This window comes from Eumetopias jubatus, unplaced genomic scaffold (assembly GCF_037043125.1).
Source record: "Eumetopias jubatus isolate StellerSeaLion01/CBP00866 unplaced genomic scaffold, mEumJub1_p1.0 scaffold_7, whole genome shotgun sequence".
Lineage (NCBI taxonomy): Eukaryota > Metazoa > Chordata > Mammalia > Carnivora > Otariidae > Eumetopias > Eumetopias jubatus.
The window spans coordinates 14,148,941-14,170,790 of NW_028274813.1; the positions used below are offsets into that span (position 1 = coordinate 14,148,941).

General features: G+C 43.4%; 1 pseudogene; it reads right to left on the minus strand.

Moving 5' to 3' along the window:
* Positions 1 to 248: 248 nt before the first annotated feature.
* On the minus strand, positions 249 to 1,067 carry LOC114203834 (eukaryotic translation initiation factor 3 subunit E pseudogene; annotated as a pseudogene).
* Between the last annotated feature and the right edge of the window lie 20,783 nt (positions 1,068 to 21,850).

Consider the following 21,850-nt stretch of genomic DNA (forward strand, 5'->3'; position numbering starts at 1 on the left):
TTCTCTCTCTCTCAAATAAATAAATACATCTTTAAAAAAAAAAGTCTCATTTATGAAGAGACGAGCGTTTTCAATGAAATCCTCAAGACAAGCCACCAAGAAGAAGTCATTCACAAGTACTGATTCACAGTCCCTTAGCTTTTTCTGAGCCCCATCAAAGTCAGAGTTCACATATAAGCATTTGACAAATTCTGTAATTGGGTCTTTATATGTGTAAGACTCCTGTTGAATAACTTTAACAAGATCTTTTAGCACCTGTCGGCATTTCTGAACATCTTTGTTATGACGGCTGTAGTCAAATAGCGCAGAATATGTGGACACATTGTCTGAATTGCATTAAGATACTGTGGCTGGTAAAGGAAGAGATCAATTATGTTATCACGCCCTTTGGAGTGGCTGAAGAAAACGAACAGAGACCAATGGATGAGCCATGTTCGCTGCTGAAGAGACTGAAGTGGAGAATTCACAGAATTATTATCTATGATCTCTTTTAACCATGTAAGGTCTTCCATAGCTGCATCCCAATTCTGCATTAAGATTTCAGAGGCCAATTTTCCCCAGAGTGAACTCAAAGCATTTCTGTCTGTTGCTGGAACCAACACTCTAAAGAAGTAAATATACTCTGCGGCTCCAGAGTAACTCCCACATTCATATTGAAATTCCACATACCTGTAGAGTGTATCTAAATATTCCTGCCTAAAACCATGCTTGTCCACCAGGTAGTCCAACAGCATCCAACCATCTCTGGTTGACTGCAACTGCCCTGTAGTTTGTGGATCTTCAAATATCTTCACAATTGGTTCTGTTTCTGCCTGAAGCTGTTTCAGTTGTGCAACAACTGTGGTTCTTTTTTCTCTCAAAGCATGGGGAATATCATCAGAATAAAGGTTTTTGTATACATCTATAGCAAAGTCTACCATGTTGGTATCACTAAGGAGATCCAATTTCCCTTGTAATAATTCTTTTTCATTATATATCTCTTTTACGGAGAGAAACTCAAGCAACGGAAAGACTAGATGCCGATCCAAAAAGTGTGCGATGCGAGTGGTCAAGTCGTACTCCGCCATCTTGCCAAGTAAAAAGGGTTGAAAAAGTTCTTAGAAGAAGCCAGAGAAAGAAAGACACTTTATAAACAGGGGACAGAGACAAGGATAGTCAGACTTCTTGTCAGGGACAATGCAAGTCAGAAGAAAAGGAGAATGCATTGTCACGGTGCTGGAAGGGAAAAAAATGTCAAAGTAGAATTCTATATCTAGAAAAAATATCCTTCAAAAATGAAAGCAAAATAAGACTTTTCATCTAGGAGACCTATACCATAAGAAATGTTTAAGTAAGCCTTTCAGGTGGAGGCAAATGATACCAGTTGGAAACCTGGATCTATGTAAAAGGGAAGAAGAACATCGACGTGGTGAATGTGTGTGTAAGGATAAAATATATGTTTCCCTAACCTAAAATTTTCTTTTAAAGAGAATGGAATGTTTAAGGCAAAAATAATAACAATGTATTATGGGGTTTATTATGCATGTAGAAGTAAGATGTATGGCACAAAGTGCATTAAGGACCCAAAGGGAGAAATGGAAGCATACTATTATAAGGTTCTTAGGTTATACATTACAAGATATATCATGATTTGAAAGTAGACTGTGATGTTAAAGGTGCATATTGAGAACTCTATACCCCACTCCATCAAAAAAATAAAGCAGCAGCTATTGATAATAAGCTAATAGAGAGAAAATAGAATGTAAAAATACTAAATCCAAAAGAAAGCCATGAAAGAGGGGGAAAATAGCAGATAACCCAGTAAAAAACAAAATAGTTAAGATAGTAGACTTAAATCCAACCATATCAGTAACTACATTAAATAAAAACACTTTAATTAAAAGTCAGAGATTGTCAGACAGGATAAGAAAGCAAGACCCAATTAAACATTGCCTCAAAGAGATCTAATTTAAATATAAAAAAGGTTAAAATAAAGGGATGGAAAAAGATATAGTATACAATATTAATAATAGGAAATCTGAAGTGGCTCTATTAATATCAGACAAGGGGAACTTCAGGATAAATATAACCAAAGAAAAAGAGGGACACTTCACAATGATGCAAGATCAATTCATTAAGACATCAGGGTTGTGTATTCGACTAAATGTGTATTCACAGAGCTTCAAAATACACAGAGCAAACACTGAAAAAGCTGAGAAAGGTTTCAAACTCTACAGTTATGTGTGATTTTGAAACTAAACATGGTGGGGTGTTTTTTGTTTGTTTTTTGTCAACAAATGGTGATGGGAAAACTGGATAGCCACATGCAAAAGAATGGAGTTGGACCTGACACCACATACAAAAATTAACTTGAAATGGGATCAAAGACCTAAATATGAGTTAAAGTTATAGAACTTTAAAGGACAGAGAAAAAACTTCGTGACACTAGATTTGCATTGGTTTTATGGATATGACACCTAGAGCACAGGTAACCAAAGAAAATTAGATAAAGTGGTCTACATCAAAATGTAAAACTTCTGTGCATGAAAGGATACTATCAACAGAGCAAAAAGGCAACCTACAAAATGGGAGAAAATACTTGTAAATTATACATCTGATCAGGTACTGATAACCAGAATATATAAAGAAGTCTTATAGCTCAACAGTAAAAAAACAAACAACCCAATTAAAAATGAGCCAAGAACTTAGATAAACATTCCTCCAAAGAACATATACAAATGGTCAATAATCCATGAAAAGATGCTCAACATCACTAATTATCAGGGAAATCCAAGTCAAAACCACAATGAGATACCACTTCACACCCATCAGCATGGCCATTTAAACAACAACAACAACAACAACAAAAGCAGAAAATAACAGATATTGGTGAAGATGTGGAGAAATTGAAACCACCATGCATTGCCGGAGGGAACATAAAATGGTATAGCTGCAGCGGAAAACATATGATGATTCCTCCAGTAATTAAACACAGAATTACCCTGTGATCCAGCAATTTCACCGGAGAATGGAAAGCTGGGACTTGCATAGATATTTGTACACCCGTGTTCATAGGAGCGTTATTCACGAAAGCCAAAAGGTAGAAGCAACCTCAACGTCCATCGCTAGATCTGAGTAAACAAAATGTGGTAAATGTAGTACATACAGCAGAATAGTATCGAATCTTTTTAAAGAGGGAAATTCTGACATATGCTCCAATGTGAACAAGCCTTGAAGATATCATGGTGAGCGACACAAGCCCGTGTGGAAGGAACACAACCTCTGATTCCACTAATGGGAGGACTAATCACGTTCACGGAATCAGGAAGTAGAATGGTGGTTTTCAGGGACCAGGAAGTGGAATGGTGGTTTTCAGGGACCAGGAAGTAGAATGGTGGTTTTCAGGGACCAGGAAGTAGAATGGTGGTTTTTCAGGGACCAGGAAGTAGAATGGTGGTTTTCAGGGGCCGGGAGGAAGGGCAGGGGGGCATGGGGAGTTAAGTTAGTGTTTCATGCGTACGGAGTTTCAGTTTGGGAAGATGAAAAAGTTCTGGAGAGGGATGGTGGTGCTGATTGCACAACACTATGACTCTACTAATGCCCATTGAAGCGTAGGCTCTCAAATGTTTAAGATGGGAAATTTTATACTCCGGGTATGTGTGTGTGTGTGTGTGTGTGTTACTACAATAAACAAAGAAGAGAAGGGAGGAGGAAAAGGAGAGAATTAAAGCATTTGAAAAGAAAGCCTCCATATGTTTTTGACTGAGATGATTAAATTTCTTTCTTTCTTTCTTTCTTCTTTTTTCTGTTTTTCCACATCAGAGGGAAATTCTTATATTGCAGTCTGGCCCAGTTCCCCAGCTCTGCTCTAGGAGAACTCCCATGTGCTAGAAAGCTCTGGCCAAGTGGGCCTGTGGGTCCATATGCTGGCATGGGAACACGTTTTTTCCTGACTTCCCCGTTTAATTTAGGGGACGGCACTTCACAAAGTGCTTAAACAGGAAGGAGAAATCACCGACACTGTTATTTTCTTTTACAACAGCTTCAAGATGCAAGCTAAAGCTCCCATTATGCTATGGAGATTATCCTATGGAGATATCCCATGGAGATTCCTCTAAAAAAATACTCATTTCCCCATTGGATTCAATGGAGAAGGGAACTTGGGCTGGTTCTGCAGGTGCCGATGGAGACCTGGGTTCCTGGTCCTCATGGGCTCTTGCAGTGATAAGTCACCCTGTCCTCCAGGGGCCTCTTGTTCAGCCATGGGTGCTCCTAGTGGATTCAAGTGTTAGGTAAACCCCAGACTTGAATATGGGCTTCCTTTCTGAATAACTGGATAAAGGGCTATTTTATCCAATAATTAGTAGACCCTGTGGATATTTAATTCAACTTGGTAACAGTTCAAAGCTGATGCCAAAAGGGTGCCTTTAATAGAGCAAGAGAACACAGGCATTGAGATAATAGTTTTTTTTTTTTAAAGATTTTTTATTTATTTATTTGAGAGAGAGAGTGAGACAGAGCACATGAGAGGGGGGAGGGTCAGAGGGAGAAGCAGACTCCCTGCTGAGCAGGGAGCCCGATGCGGGACTCGATCCCGGGACTCCAGGATCATGACCTGAGCCGAAGGCAGTCGCCCAACCAACTGAGCCACCCAGGCGCCCCTGAGATAATAGTTTTTTAAAACGGGAATAACAGGGGCACCTGGGTGGCTCAGTCCGTTAAGCGTCTGACTTCAGCTCAGGTCATGATCTCAGATTCCCGGGATCAAGCCCCCTGTGGGGCTCCCCGCTCAACAGGGAGTCTGCTTCTCCCTCTCCCTCTGCCCCTCCCCCATGCACACACACACATGCTCGCTCGCTCTCAAATAAATGAAATCTTTTTTTAAAAATAGGAATAACATTTAAATAAAATATTAAAAAATTTAAAAATGGGAATAATCTTAATAACAACAATATTGGCTAACATTTGGAGTACTTTTCATATACTGATTTACTTAGTCCTCACAATAAGGCAGGTTTTATGACTGTCCCATTTCACAGATGAGGAAACTCAGCCACAGAGCAGCAAGGTAACTTTCCCCATCCCTAAATTTGAATCCCTATCTCTTGACACCTGCTTTCACCACAGGATGTCTCAATGAAAGGCAGAGTAGTTTGAGGCTTGCTCTGTGTTGCTGTATTTATTAATCAAGTCATTTTGCTAGCAAGCCATGGGAAACCAACTCAAATTTGCTGAAGTGAGTATGCGCATTTGTGGGTGGTATAACCAAGACCATAGGGTATAGCCAGTTTCAGGCACAGCTGTATCCAAGTGACCAAAGGGCAGTTATCTGTCTCTCTCTCTCTCTCTCTCTCTCTCTCTCTCTCTCACACACACACACACACACTTTTTCCACCTCTAGAGTCTGTTTACCCCTCTGCTGACAGAGTTAAAATGACTAGCATCATGCCTACATCCAAAAGTTTAAATTCTAGTAGAAAGAAAGAGCTTTTTTTCCCCCTCAAGAAGACCCAGCATGAATCCTGGGATTGCGTCTTAGAGGCCTATCTTGAGTCACCTAATATCCCTAAACCAATCACTGTGGTCAAGTGGAAGGAAAACTTGCATTGGCCTGACCTGATCCAATTGCCCATCTTCATGTCTGGGGGTTAGGGAGGGGCTTGGCTCCACCTTAAACTGTGTGAACCAAGAGTGAGAAAGGCCAATTATCCAAAGAAAGAGGGTGTGCACGGAGGGCAGACAAAAGTAGCATTCACTCTTGCTGTCAGGAGGGCAGTCAACGACAGACCCAGACTATTAATTGGATTTCAAGCTGGAGTGTAGGGAATCCCCGTTTCATTGGATTGGATGTCCAGGAGCCTGTTTTTTCCCTACACAGCTTGCTGACTAAAGTTCTTTCAGAGATTCTAACAGCTTTGAATTCATGACTCATGGATCACTTAAGAAATTGAGTCACTGCCATATTTCTCTTTCCATTTTGGACACTCATTCAACAGATATTGATGGAGCCCTAGCTGTATGGAAGGATCTTGAGATACAAAAGTGGATGGTGTCAGGGCCCTCCCTTCCATTCCAGCCAGGGCTGATGTCCGTGGCCATTTGCCGTGGGTTTGCTTGACTTTGTAAATCACATGAAGCTTTTGCATTTAATGTTGGATTTTCCTATAACACCATGGGTAGAATTTCAAGTAGTAGCAGGTAGTCAATACATGTTTGCTGATTGATTATATGACAGTGAAGATCCATCCTTCTGTATTTATTATTTTTTTCTCTATTATTTATCTGCTCCTAGACCGATGGATCACGAGTGTTGGAAACCTCCCACTATTTTTCCAAGAACAGTGATGTAATGCTATTCCTTACAGGTGGTGGACATGGAAATTATTTGCTGTGGGAACCCCACGTTTATTAATCATTTGTGTGGTGGTAAATGTTTGGGACTGGGAAGTCTCACAACTGCCTTTCTTCCCTTTCTGTGTTTTTGCTAACTTTGATCTGGAATTTTAATCTTATTGGGTTATTTCTGGTGAGGTGTTCAAAGACTTTCAAGTATCTCTGCATTTTTGAGCATTAGCTTCTTTCTGGTGTGTTTTTTCCTAATTTTTCCAAATATAGGACAATGACCATGAAAGCAGGAAAAAACCACCATTTTCCGTTCTTGAATTTGATTGCATATTCACAACTTCCACTTAGTACCTCTCTAGTTACTAGGTTCATTTCAATGTCATTTTCAAGGTGCCTGCCAAAATTATAATCATTTCAATCTAAGTTAATATACATTTAGGGAACAAGTTGGTTCATTTGACTTAAACACTGGACCTCAATATCTGTGCTGACACATGGCTCAAAGCTCCTAGTACAGTTATTGTAGAGCTAGGCTACTGCATATCATTTAATATATTTATTAATTCATTCATCAAATATTTACTGAACACCTACCATACGTGAAGGTGGTCAAAGGCACAGACTTCCAGGTATAAAAGAAACAAGTCCTGGGGATATAATATACAGCATGATGACTATAATTAATAATATGTACTGTCTATTTGAAAGTTTCTAAGAGAGTAGGTCTTAAAGGTTCTCACCACAAGAAAAAAAAATTGTAACGATGTGTGGTATGGATGTTAACTAGACTTCTCGCGGTGCTCATTTCACAATACACATACATATCAAATCGTTATGTTGTATACCTGAAACTAGTGTAACATTATATACCAATTATATCTCAATTTTAAAATAGATATAAGTAAATAAATAGGTTCATACTTCATTTGCTAGGAAGAGATGTAAAGCAGGCTTTGGGGGAGAGTCATGGGAGGGCTTTAGCTTGGGGGATGTATTAGTCAGCTTGGGCCACCATAACAAAAATATCACAGCCTGGGGGCCATCAACCACAGAAATGTACTTTCTTATAGCTCTGGAGGCTAGAAATCCAAGATCAAGGTATAGGCAGGTTTGGTTTCTCCTGAAGCATCTCTTTAGCTGACAGGTGGCCATTTTCTTGCTGTGCACGTGCATGTGTGGTGTGTCTCTACGCCCATCTCCTATTCTTAAAAAGGCACCAATCACACTGGATGAGTGTTACCCCTACAAACCCATGTTAACTCAAGCACACCTTTAAAGGCCTTGTCACCAGATGAAGTCACATTCTGAGACACTGAAGATTAGGGCTTCCACATATGAATTTGGGGAGGACACCACTCAGCCCATAGCAGAGGGGTTCTGGAAAACCTCTCCGAGAAGAGGAGACATCTGAGCAGAGACCTGAAGAAGGAAGAAGTCATGGCTGTAGGGTGAGTCATCCAGGAGGGGAGCACCTCTGGCAGGGGGAGAAAATGAGTGCACAGATTCAAGGCTGGAATATCAAGGGGGGATGGTAGCTGGAGCCCAGTGAGGGAGGCCGGCTCATGAGGAACCTTGGAGGCAGGGTGAGGACTTAATGCTTTTTCTTCTGAATGTCATTGGAAGTCACAGGAGTGTTTTGAGCAAGTCCGAGACATAATCTCACATATGTTTTTAAAGGATTATTTTAAAATTTACAACAGATTTTCTGCAGGCTCCCAAGAATTCAGTGGGAAAGATCACACTGATCATGAAGCCTGGAAGAATTTCTTAGAATAGTTAAGAGGTTACTCTTCACTGATTTTTTAGCAATGTCTTCCCCCTCAAGGGTTAAGGTATCAGCTAAGAATTATTTGGAATACTGGACTGCTGCCAAGGCTTCTCCTGCCACATTCACTGATGCTGAGTTTATAACAAGGAAATATCCGGCCCCATGTGTACATACCCTTTTCTTGAAGGAAAACTTGGGTTATGATGATCTGGTTTGCATTAATTTATAAGGAGTGATGTTAAATTGACATCACTTGGAACAACTCAAGTCAGGGCAAGCTCTGAGGTGTCTTTTCCCTCTTTGACAGATGCCATCTCTAGACGTACATGAAGAAACAAGAGAGTGAAAACGGTTACTTTGGAAATTCTGAGCAACTTCTTGCCAAAAAAATAAGGGATCTGCCCAAAGCAGCTCCCACACATCACACCTAGACCCTATTCTGAATTAATAGGGTCGCCCAGACAGGGCGAGCTAAAGCCCCACATACAGGAAGCCTGCATGACACTGGATTATATATAGACCACAAACCAGCAAGGTATTTCTTAAGGTACTTTAAATGGCCATATCCATTTTTACAGCACAGTTATGTTGTACTCTGATGCAAGCACAACGCTCAATAGAAAACATATTCATTGAATACATTAGGAGTCATTTTCATGGGAACTTGTAAACACCAACCATCAATTTTCCCTCTTATGCCTCCATTAAACTTTGTTACTGAGGGCTGCCTTCCAGGATCTGTAAAAAGTTTCCTCATATAAAAGACTACAAAAATATTAGATACGCACATGCATATACACACAGAAACTTCCTACTGAAATCTCCTGATTAGAGTTAGTAAAATTTTAGCTGAGATAGGTGACATGTCAAAAATAACACTCGGTCACTTTTTCAGTCTCTCTTCTTCTTTTTTAAGATTTATTTATTTATTCTGAGAGAGAGAGTGAGAGGCAGGGGCAGAGGGAGAGAGAATCCTAAGCAGACTCCACGCTAAGCCTGATGCAGGGCTCCATCTCATGACCCTGAGATCACAACCTCATCTGAAACCAAGAGTCGGATGCTTAACCAACGATGCCACCCGGGGCGCACCTGTCTTTCTTCTTTTTGAAACACAGTATCTGTTTTATGAAGGGGGATATGGTAAGTAGAAACAAATTTAACCTGTTTATGCCCTGAAAATCATTTAGAGATCGTTGGAAACAACTTTAATATGAATATGAAAGCTTCCCTCACCCCCACAGGGAGAGAAAATGGACTAACCTGTTTTGGCCAAACAATTAGAATTACATATGTGTGAATAAAGTCCTTAGTAAAACAAATCATCTGTTATGGAGTTTGGATTTCTGTATCTAAAGTGTGTTTGAACATTCCCCTAAAGACTGTCTTTGGACACCCGAAGAGACCCAAGGCACGACACAAACCAGAGGACATTTTCCACAGTCTTGGTACCGAAGGACACAAGGCAGAGCAGAAGCTAGCTTGCCTCAACTGGGTTCTCAGTCAAGTATTTGGAAGCTATCCTCGACAGCTGAATTAAAAGACCAGGGCAGTAATAAAATAATCTTGTTTCATTGGCTTTAATAAGCAAAGGTAGAGATAGTTAGAGATCATTTATGCTAACTCCATCATCAGCGGAATGTGCTCCGTGCATTCTGAAAACAGGAAGCCTCGCTTTGAGTCTTACTATTAAGTCCTTGCTGTGCAGGGGTGGCAAGTGTTATTAAGTTGTTAGATTAGCAAGGTTCTACTGCATTTTCGCTTTAAGCTAGAGTGCTTTCACAGCTGAGCTGTAATGCTCTGAAAATGCCTACATAACAAGATCCAGACATGGAGCTGAATCCCAAACGGTAAACGGCCAACGGCATTTATACACTATTACCTTGCTTGAAGCCATAAAAAGTCAGCACGTCTGAAAAGACACTATGCCTAAATCCAAAAACATAGAGGAAGCCAACACAGAAAATAGGTGGCTCTTTCCATAATACCATACCTTTACAGGGCGGGAAGGTAGTTCCGTTTGCTAGAGAATACCAGCGTGAATTCCAGTCCCTTCTTAAGAAGGCAAGTAGAAAGAATGAACCTCAAGTATCCTATTGATGACTAAATGTTACATTTAGCTCCCAGGAGTCCATGGAACAGAATTTCAAGGAATTGCATTTAGCCTGCTGGCCAAGTGGGACTTGTCCCATACTTGAGTAAACACGAGGTTTCCTAATAAACTGCCTTTCTGAGAAATCTGAAGTACTAAATCCCTAAGTTCACGCAAACCTGAATTTCTCCGGCAGGAAAAGGAATCAAATCGTAGAACGACAGAGCTAGAAAGAAAACCTAAATGTACCTGACGGCAGATAGCTAATGGAGTTTGAGGAATCACATTTCAGAAAAGTACATTTCAGGTGCCAGTTGAGGTGCTCGTTGGCCGAGGTGCCTGGATCCATGAACCGGTTGAATCTTGTACAAACCCAATTTGCCTTGGCTTGACTCAAAGTAGTCTGACTTTCGTTTCTCATGTGATTGATGCAGTTGAGAGGTGTGCTCCTGGACCCATGCTGGGGAACAAAGAAGAAGACCTGGCCTTGGGCTTGGGAGGTTGACGTGAACACACACACCTGCAGCAAAGCTGAGAAACAGTGGTGGGATTTTAGGGGTGGGTTTAAATAAAGTTAGGAAGAGTTCAGTGACTTGTGCCCTAGGACAGAAAGGTAATTTGTTTCTTTGCTTCAGTGCTTGAGGTAGCTTCTCAGAAAACTTTAGGGCAGGGCCAGTGACACAGAAGCATTTCTGAGTCACAATATCAAGAATGTAGGATCCAAAAAGATGCGTGGAATCTATCAGTGACTACCTTGGCAGCATCCAGTGTTATTTAGGGGGAAGCTACTACTGTTTCCTAGGAGGATGAATGATGACATTTCACTGGCTAGCTTTGCAAACTTGGGGATGTTAAAATGAAATGAAACCTTTGCATATGACCCAAAGCCACAGTCATTGTTTTAATAACACAGACAAGCTCCGAGAATCCTTTTTGGTGCTAATGATTCCACTATTCACAAACCAACACTGATGTTCTTAATTGTATTACATAGAATTTTTTTTTAAATGAGGAAAGCCTGAAAAAATAAGAAAAATGTTATCTTCTAAAGGGAATACATAAAAATAAGTTTCTGACTGTATCTGTTATCCCATTACCAAGGAATGACTGGGTAGATTTTCACTGTATCAGACGACATGTATGGAATGATCTGACTTGAAATATGGGCTCCCCTGACTTGCACAAAATTTACTTGGAGTTAGGTCCTGGAGGGCTACCTCAAAGAGAATGTCAACCATCACTCAAAAAAAGTGGAAACTCCTAGAGTGTGTGGGTAGGGGTGGGGGGAGGTGACTGCCAGTGACCGATGAAGAGATGCACCATATGTATTATCTTAGGTCAGGTTCTCCCAGAAATGGACTTGGAAATGAATATTCATGGGCAAAGATTTTCTAAGGAACTATTCCCCGAGGCAAATCAGTTGGGGGCGGGGGGAGTTGGGGGAGGACAGATAAGCAGCATAGAGAACCAGAAGAAGCCAAGCCCGGAGCCATTTCAGGCCAAGTCCCAGCCTTAACCTGCCCCTGGGAGAGCTGTGGAATAGAAGTCATGCCTCAGTCTCTGTCCTAACTCTGGACAAAAAACTGGGCTTTCTTTTTTTTTTTTTAATATTTTATTTATTTGACAGAGAGAGACACAGCGAGAGAGGGAACACAAGCAGGGGGAGTGGGAGAGGGAGAAGCAGGCTTCCCGCGGAGCAGGGAGCCCGATGCGGGTCTCGATCCCAGGACCCTGGGATCATGACCTGAGCTGAAGGCAGACGCTTAACAACCGAGCCACCCAGGCACCCCCCCTTTTTTTTAAATAAGAACTGGGCTTTCATATTGGGCACCAGCCAGTCATCGACCAAGCCCCCCCCCCCCCCCACAAGGAGCATACCAGTTTCCAGGTACTTCTGATTTGAGTCTTCCGAAGAGTCACTGGAGCCGGCTGTTGGAAGCAACCATACAAGCCCAGAGCAGACCACCTAAGAATGGAAAAAGGATTTTGAGGGGATCAGGTAGAGCCTCAACAGTATTCACCCCGTGTATTAAAACCTGTGGACAGGACGAGAAATAGATATTTCAGACAAGAAATAGATATTTCAGATATGAGTCCAAAATTCCCAGGGCCCAGGACACCAAATTGCAGAAGGAACTCTATGCAGCTTGTCCTTCTTCTCATGCTGCTCTTGGGGGGCCCAGGGCATGGGACTGCTCCAAAGGCGAAGACACACGTCTGACCCAAAGCAGCTAAGAAGCCTCTTTCTTACTCCACCTTGTGTCTGGCCGAACCCCTTTTCTCTTTGATGACGGGAGAGTCGTCGAGAAGACTACATCATCACGGGGGAGACTCTGTGATGCAAACAGGGTAAGGGTGTCATGAAAATGGCAGTTAATTAGGACTGGAGGAGCCATGGAAGGCTTTGAGGGCAGGGAGATGAACTTTCCTTTTGGCCTGGAAAGTCCCCAGAAGTCTGGTAGGTAGAAGAGAGCAGGAAGGGCGTCCTGGAGGAGGAGGACAGATTGGGCAAAGGCACAGAGGTGAGACCTGGCGAGCACCGTTACCCACAAGGCAAAGGCCAGCTGAGGAAGCTGCAGTGAAGATCACAGCGCAGAAGGTGGCCCACCGGCCGCCCGGGGCCTGAAAACTGGGTCATGGTCTTACGCCGTCTCCCAGACTCCTGCTTGCCCCAGCTTCCTTCTGATTCTCTGCCCAATTCCCCACTCAGACTTGCTTTCCATCAAGCTGTGTCGTGCACTGGACCATCCTCCTAATTAGTACGTGCCAGGTTCCAGCAGCTGACAAGCTTTCAATACAAAGAAACAAATGATACAAGCCAGGACAAAAAGCAGAACAAAATAAAGACAGCAGGGGGTGTTTTGAGTGAGCGGCATCACGGAACAGGCAAATTTCAGAGACTTTTTGGAACAGGGGAAACCTGATGTGTTAATTAGGAGTCTACTTCAGTAATAAGACCCCTCAGGAAGGGCGATGAAAGAAATGGAAGGGGCCGCAGAGGGAAAGGCTCAGGCAGAACAGGGCGACGGTGTACAACGGGAGGGAGCTGATGATCCTCTGCTGTCTTCTGTACGTCTGTGGTCTGTCGGGCTCCGAAGACAGACAACTTGGACTTTGGTGTTTTGTAAAGCACCACAAATAAAGAGCTTCAGGTATAAACAACAATGCAGTGAATGCCCCCGGGTCCCAATTCAACAGGAAGTATTGCAGCCTTACCAGTTCCCGCTGGTGGTGGATTTGGGCTTTCCAGAGCCGACTGGACTCAGAGGAACCGTTTGCCGCTGAGATGGGCCAATAGAAGGGTTCAAAACGACAGGAAGTATAGCAAAGGAGGGAGGCACCAAAGCAGCCACAATGAGGAAAGGGGGGGGGCTTGCAGAGCCAAAAGCCTTTATCCACTGGAGCCCCAGCCCAGGAATCAGCCTGGAGTGGTTCTCACCCCAGCTATGCACTTGCCTGCTCTATGGTTAGACCTTCCAGCTGGTGCTGCTGAGCCAAGAAGAGGCAGTCTATCCTCTACACTGCTGCCTCATTGATTTCCCAAAAGCGCAGCTTCGAACGTATCTTTCTGCTCTTCAGAACCAGCCGTGGATCCCAACGGCTTAGCAGAGTTGGTGCACTGGAGGTTTTCGGGACGGAGTGAGCGAGTGAAACTTCCTGTGCCTCACTCTCTTCTTCGGGGAGGACAGCATGATAATAGTCACTGCATTGTTGGGCCGCCATCAACATTAAGGACGATGATCCATATACAGCACTGGGGACGTAATAAGTGCTCAATTAACATTAATTTTCATTGTCAGTCAAGGGATTGCTTGAGTGCACAGCCCAGCTCTCCACTCCCTAGACAGATGATCTTGGGCCAATTTCTTAATTTCTCTATGCCTCTGTTCATTTTTTTTTAAAGATTTTATTTATTTATTTAAGAGCGAGAGAGCAAGAGAGAGAGAGAGAGAGAACACCCGTGAGCAGTGGGGAGGAGCAGAGGGAGAGGGACAAGCAGACTCCGGGCTGAGCCCTGGGCCTGAGGCGGGGCTCATTCTCCGGACCCTGGGGTCATGACCCCGGCTGAAATCAAGAGTCAGACACTCAACCGACTGAGCCATGTGGACACCCCTCTGTGCCTCAGTTCTAATCTTCACAAGTTTGTTTTTTTGTTTTGTTTTGAAGATTTTATTTATTTATTTGACAGAGAGAGACACAGGGAGAGAGGGAACACAAGCAGGGGGAGCGGGAGAGGCTTCCCGTGGAGCAGGGAGCCCGAGGCGGGGCTCGATCCCAGGACCCTGGGACCATGACCTGAGCCGAAGGCAGACGCTTAACGACTGAGCCACCCAGGCGCCCCTACTCCTCAGAAGTTTGGATGAATTCATGCATCTAAAGCATCTTGACTAATACTTAGTGCTCAATAAATTTTACTTTTATATTATTAAGATATAATGATCACGGCATCATCATCACCATCATCATTTATATCTGGGAGGGAAAAACAGTACATTGGGAATATGCTTATTGAAAAGAATCCCCAAAGTTGCTCTGGGGGTTAAGGAGGGGGGAAAGGGGACCGGCATCTCTCCAACCTTCTCTCCACAGAGACTTCTGACGAGCCCCTGGGTGGCTGGGACATTTACGACCAGGGAGGGAGAGAGAGGGAGAGAAGGAAAGAGAGAGAGAGAGAGAGAGATTGATTTTAAGGGATTGGCTCACACGAATACAAAGCCTGGAGAGTCCAAAATCTGCAGAGTAGGCCAACAGGCTGGAGACCCAGAGAAGAGCTGCAGTTCAAGTCCAAAGGCCAAGTCTGCTGGCAGAACTCCCTCCTCCTCTGGAGAGGTCAGTCTTTCTTTTTCTATTAAGGCCTTCAACTGAACGCATGAGACCCATTCACAATATTGAGAGTAATTTGCTTGATTCAAAGTCTATGGATGTAAATGTTAATCTTATCTTTAAAATGTCTTCAAAGAAACATCTAGAATAATGTTTGACAGAATATCTGGGTACCACGACCTAGGCAAACTGATGCATGAAATTGACTATCACACTTCCTCCAATGGTTTTTAGACCATCAGACTTCCCAAGTGGGCCCTAGTGGGAACATGAGCAGAGCTGCTGTTGAGTGACTACGGACACCACCAGCAAAACCCAAGCCCTCAGGTCCCGGTGCATTGAGACTTCCTAAAATAACCAGCGTGAGGGCGTGGAATTCCCAGGATAGCAGCTGGGTACTTCCATTATGGAGAGTTGGGCCTTTATAGTAAAATGACCCCATCTGCAGGCCTGGGTGGGCCCGGGGACATTTAGATTACAGTTTCTTCTTAACTGGGTAGATCCTGAAGACTTGTCCATCCATCTCTAGACACAGGGGCCAGCATATGCTGGGACAGGATGCCAGTATTCAATAATTGTTCAATGAATAAGCCTTCACAAATGCCTATCCAGTAGCAGCATAGATAAGTGGCTTATTCATTAGAAGTAGAACTGGAAATAGACACTATGACTCATGTTAGTCCAGTGGTCTATGCACAAGGCCTTGACAGCACGGGCCCTAGGTAATAGAAGGAGACCCACGTGGAGTTTCACCTCCACCTCTGTCTGTGGGACCTTGGGAGAGCCTGCCAACCTCTCTGGTCTCTTTTTCATCATTTGTAAAATTAGGATGTTAGACCAGATGGTGTGTGAGATTTTTTCCAGCTCTCACAGCTACAGTTCAGTAAGATCATCCACGTGGTGACCAAACACCAGGATATTGTGTGTGGAATTCGTAGTGATAAAGAGATTCAGGGAAAGACACTAACGGACTCCTGTTCCACCATCTCTACTCGAGTTTAGAACAATTGCATCTTGGAAAGACCAGAGCAGGTAGATGATCCTTTGCCATCCTGAGATCTCATTATCTTTCAATAAACTATTAGTTCTAATGTTTAAAAAGTTATTTTTTAAATTACCTAAGATTATAAAATGTAAATACACAGAAAGAAGAAGTTTAAGGGGCACCTGGGTGGCTCAGTCGGTTAAGCAACTGCCTTCGGCTCAGGTCATGATCCTGGAGTCCCTGGATCGAGTCCCGCATCGGGGTCCCTGCTCGGCAGGGAGTCTGCTTCTCCCTCTGACCCTCCCCCCATCTCATGTGCTTTCTCTCTCTCTCATTGTCTCTCTCTCTCTCAAATAAATAAATAAAATCTTAAAAAAAAAAAAGAAGAAGAAGTTTAAGATCCCATAATCACCGAACCCTCACATAACCTCCTCTGCTACCTTTTTGATATATATCCTTCCAGAAGTTTTCTATGAACATATATGTAATTTTGTTTTGCCAAAACAAGAAAAAATGGGACCATGTTATTTATCAGTTGTTCTCTATTTTGATCCTTTAGGGTTTTTAGAACCAGTCTTCTTTCCTGGTTTGTTTCTTGGTGATTTTTCTCTTTTTCAGGGTCTAAAATTTCCTCACCATGGTCTCTCAGATTCTGGTTTTATTGTAAACACTACAAATAAGAAGCAGGGGTTTGCTTCTGTGGCTGAAGGAGAAAGTCCAGAGGTCAAAATATGGAGAGCTCTTGGGAGGGTCAAAGCAGGAAGGAATTATCGCAGGTGAATTCTCCCTCAGTTGTGGGTTGAATCATGCCCCCCCTGAACATACGTTCAAGTCCGAACCCCTGGTCCATGGAATGTGACCTTATTTGGAAGTAGGCCCTTGCAGATGGAACTGGGTTAAGGGTCTTAAGGTCACCCGGGTAAGACATTTGCATACTGGCAGAAGAGTGGGTCCTAAATCCAATGACTGGTGTGCTTCTAAGAGAAAGGAGAGGGAATCTGAGACCCAGACACAGGAGCACACACAGGGAAAGGCCACGTCTTCAGATAGAGCAGAGATTGCAGTGATGGCTCTACAAGCCAAAAAGCACCAAAGATTGCTGACCACCAGCAAAAGCAAGGAGAAAGGTATGGGATGATTCTCCCTCAGAAATGTGGGAAGGAACCAATCCTGCCGACACCTTGATGTGGAACTTCTGGCCTCCAGAATGGTGAAAGCATAGGTTTCTGTTGTTGGAAGCCACCAAGGCCATCGACAATGACAGCCCTTGGAAGCCAATTTACTCTATCTCAGGCCCTTTTCTTGTGTTTTGTTCTTGTTTCCTGACTTGCCTGGTAAACCACTGAATGCCTTTCCAGCAGACCCACGAAGTCAGTTCTGGTAAGTGGGGTCAGGCTGACTTCAATTTCCTGAACAAGAATATCACTGGAGTTTGCCCCAGGATAAGAACTACATGATCTACAAATAGACCCTGGCTCTAAACATTCACACTGATAGAAGACATTGTAAGACGGTAAGCAAAACCCCAACAGTGATTTAGAGTTTACAAAGTAGATCAAAGCCCATGAAAATCCTCAAAAATAAAGCCACAACTTCATCAACTCCCAGTGCCAGTTTCAAATTCACCTCCATCCAGGAGAGCATTGGGGTCTGATTAGGAACACACCCAAATGATTAAATCTCATCTCTTCTCTTCGGTCAGACTGTTATTACTGCTGATAACAGCTGAGGAGGGACACTGTGCAGTGTACCCTGCACAGAGAAAACGTTGTTCTAAATAAAAATCCTCTTGGCTCGTAAATGTTGTGCATTAGAAGAGTCCTTTAGATCTTCTTAGCCATTTTTCTGTCCTGTATTGGCATGACCAGAAGCAAATCTCAACGTATTTACCCTATTACGCCAGCAGAAAAAAAAAATGCACGTCACACTTTCTAAGCAAAGTTGAGAGAGAGGGTGAGAGGCAGCATCACTGTGTAGGTCATTCCCATATAATGACAAGGGTCTGTAAGAATTGAAAATCAATTGACTTGGAATGAGTACTAAAGGTCTAAAATCTGAGAAACTGGTTTTCAAATTTTTGCTTTAAATTATCATCATGAAGTTCATGTGGTATCCATTTCAAGAGTTAATTTAATTTAATTTATTTTGAGGAAATTTTCTATTGTGTTAACAGCTTTTATTTTACTTAAACTGTCATTCATCTTGAATGAAATTTACAAACTGAACTAATTGCAATTTAGATCCACCCAAAGTGGAGAAATGAAGGTTAATAGGAGATTAATGAGAACATTCACCCAACGGATTTTTTATTTTATTTTGTGTGTTTCTCATTTCTTCCATGAACCAGGCCCCTGTGCTGGGTCCTGAGCTGCCAGAGAGGACCTGGAGAGTCCCCGCCCTCTCAGAGCTGGCCGTCCAGCAGGAGCAGGCCAGTGCTCCTCAAGTGGACCACTGTAAGGTGTGCACAGGGAACACAGCAGCCCCGAGGAGGGCACCAACCTTAGCTGAAAGAATGCTTGAGACACAGCCAACGACTTCTTAGTGGGTCAGGCCTGAAGAGTTGGATCAGGGCTGGGAGGTAGGAAAGGAAGGCAATGGTTCCCAATACAATAGGAACCACACGCGCAAAGACCAATGGCTTTGGAGATCACAGAAAATTTGAGAAACAGAAGAGTGCAGAAGAGTAGGAATATGGAGGCTGGGGGGGGTGGGGGTTAGGGAAAACCACTGAGTTGAAGTCAATCAGAGGAGTAGGAACTGGATGATAGAAGCCATCCTGGCTATCAGGCCGAGAGATCCTTTTCCTTGAGGGGCCTGAAAGAGGCAGTGAAAAGTTGTAAGCAGGTGCGAGGCCACCAGGTTTGTGTGGCACAGCCAGGATGACAGCAAAACAGAGGGGAAAGGCCACGGAAATAAAGCTCAGTCCTACCAGTCTTCTCAGGAAACGAAAGACACCACCTAAAATGGCGGAGTCCACTTTTATGGAGTAAAGGATGGTCGTGTAGTTAATGGAACTCCCCCACCCACATTTTGTCCGTGGTATTAGAAACCAAAGCAACTTAATCATAGACACTGTTAAAAAAAACTATGACTCTGACTCTTGTACCCAAAAACAATGAAAAATGAGACAAGACTTTAGCCGCTTTCCCTACTTTGAAATCATTGTGTGGCTAAAGAACTTGGCACTGAAAGAAACCATCTTTCATTCCCCATGCTTGTAGTAGGCAGCCTAATGACAGGTGATGTCTGAACATTTCAACCCAAATTCCCTCAGTTGAGGGTGTTAAGCAACTTGTTATTTTAAGCAATTTAGCCATATTTGCATATACAAGCAAGCAAGTACATTCTTTGAACCAACCTCACTTATCCCTGCAGGTAAGAAACTGCCATAAGTGCGGAATGAGATATAATCCAGGGTTCTCTGTGCATGCCTGTGTAGTCAGACCAATAAGAAACAGACGCACTTATTAGGGACAGTAGCTGTCTTCCACTTCACTTACCTCTTGTGAATTATTTCTTCTCTCAATTCCAAGGCAAGAAAAACACATCATATTTCCTAACTCGTGCTATCAAATAAGTACCAGAAGAGCTAATATTGACAGAACTGCACAGAAATGTGTTGTGGGAGACACGTGAGTCTGCTGGTGTGTAATATCTAGAAATAGAGCATTCTATATATTTGCTTTTTTTTTTTTTTTGGTCTCCACATGTTATTCAAAGACACCTCATCCATTCATTCATTCACTTACTCATTCAACCAACTTTTTAAGGGTCCTATTGTAGCTATGTTTTAAATACGCAAGGTGGGATTTCATGTCAAAGAAGATACATGCCTGCCCTCCAACAGCTGACAAGTGACTGAGGAGTTAGAATGCTTTATGGCACTTCAGAAAAGGACGCTGTTTGCGTGGCACTGAGCTCCAACTCTCCTCGGTTCTAAGAGGCAGTGTGGGCTCTGGAGCCAGACCATCCAAGGCATAAATCCCAACTCTGCCACTCACAGGTGTCACCGCCTTGGCAAATTATGTGTCCTCTCCGAGACTCATTTTTCTCATCTGCAATGGAAATCCTACTAGAGCCTAACTGATAATCACTGTTGTAAGGATTAAATAAATTGAGATTTGTAAAGTGCCTCAAACGAGGCCTGGCACATAGTAAGAACCTAGTCAGTTTTTGTTATTATAAATGCCTGGAGCCCCTGCCTGGGAATCATTGACCATGAGCCTACTATGTGCAGGGCAAAGCCTCGCTGCTGGAGAGGGCCCCAAAAGCGGGCCTCGCATTCCAGCAGGTAGATAAAACCTGTCCACGGATAACCATCCTCAGCGCAGATGTGTTCAAGCCTACAGACCAGCTGCAGAGTGCTAGCATTGGTTACCTATTGCTGTGTAACGAATGGCCACAAACTTAGTGGCTTAAACCAGCATACACTTGTTATCGCACAGTTCCCATGGGTCACGGATCTATACATGGCTTAGCTGGGTCCTCTCTTCAGGCTCTCACACAGGCTGCACTCAAGGTATTGGCCAGGGCTGGGTTCTCACGTGAAGGCTCAAGTGGGAAATGATCCTCTTCCAAATGCATGTTGGCATAATTCAGTTCCTTGAGGGTTATTTGACTAAGGGCCTCAGTTCCTTTCTGGCTGTTGGCAGGAGACTCCCTCAGTCCTTTGCCATGAAAGCATGCAATCCAAAGACACGATAGAGAGTCTGCTAGCAAGATGGAAGGCACAATCCTATATAACCTAATCACAGAAGGTAATGATCTGCTCAGGGCAGTGAGGGAAGCAAAACTCTCCATAGCGCCCATCTCTCTGACGCCCTGAGTCAGGCACTATGCCCTCCAACATCATGCTAATGGAAACCCAGCCTCTCTATATCTTTCCAGTGGTTTCTTCAGAGTTTAAGACTGGGAGGAGGCAGAAAGAAGCCCAGTTCAGTTTCTCATCTTGTCAGCAACCAGAAGCTTTAAGTCAGTTGTTCATATATTAATTTTTGTTTCTTTAGCAGTCGTGGGACTCTTGTCTAGATCCCCTCAAACCCTCCCTGTTGGTTCAGTGTTGCCATCCCCCAGTTTCTACAAGCTTTGCTCCAGAAGTTCCTATCTGTAACTTTCTTCGGGAAGCTAATCTGTGGTCCCCGGGAACCACTTCACTCAGATGCCTCTAGAACCAAAAGAGCCTGGGAAGTCACAAATACCCATGGTGGCCTGACTGACTGGTACAGAAGTATAACAACCTGGATCCCTTACTTTTAGGTAGGATAAACTCCACTGGGGAATTTATTCTCAAGGGTTCAGACTGAATCTGGAACTTTACTTGAAATCACAACCTTGCCTGGCTAATTTTTTTCCCTATTCTGTTTTTCCTACTCCCTTACAATTTCTCTGGGGGTAAACTGCTTAATCACTTGCACACAAATTCTCTCCTCGGGGTCTGCATCTGGGGGACCTGCTTGAGACAACTATTACCACAAGTAGTCCCAGGAAGCTGACTTTAAGAATAAGATTCTGGGGGCGCCTGGGTGGCTCAGTTGGTTAAACCGCTGCCTTCGGCTCGGGTCACGATCCCAGGGTCCTGGGATTGAGCCCCACATCGGGCTCCCTGCTCATGCAAGAAGCCTGCTTCTCCCTCTGCCTGCTGCTCCGCCTGCTTGTGCTCTCTCCCTCTCTCTCTCTCTCTCGCTATCTCTCTCTGTGTGTCAAATAAATAAATAAAATCTTTAAAAAAAAAAAGATTAAGATTCTGGATGTAGCTCATTCACCAGCAAGATGAAAATGGGGATCCCACCCCTCATGGGAGGAGGCATTCTGTACTTTTTAAAATTCACTAGAAATTCAGCGTATTTTTATATTAAGTTGC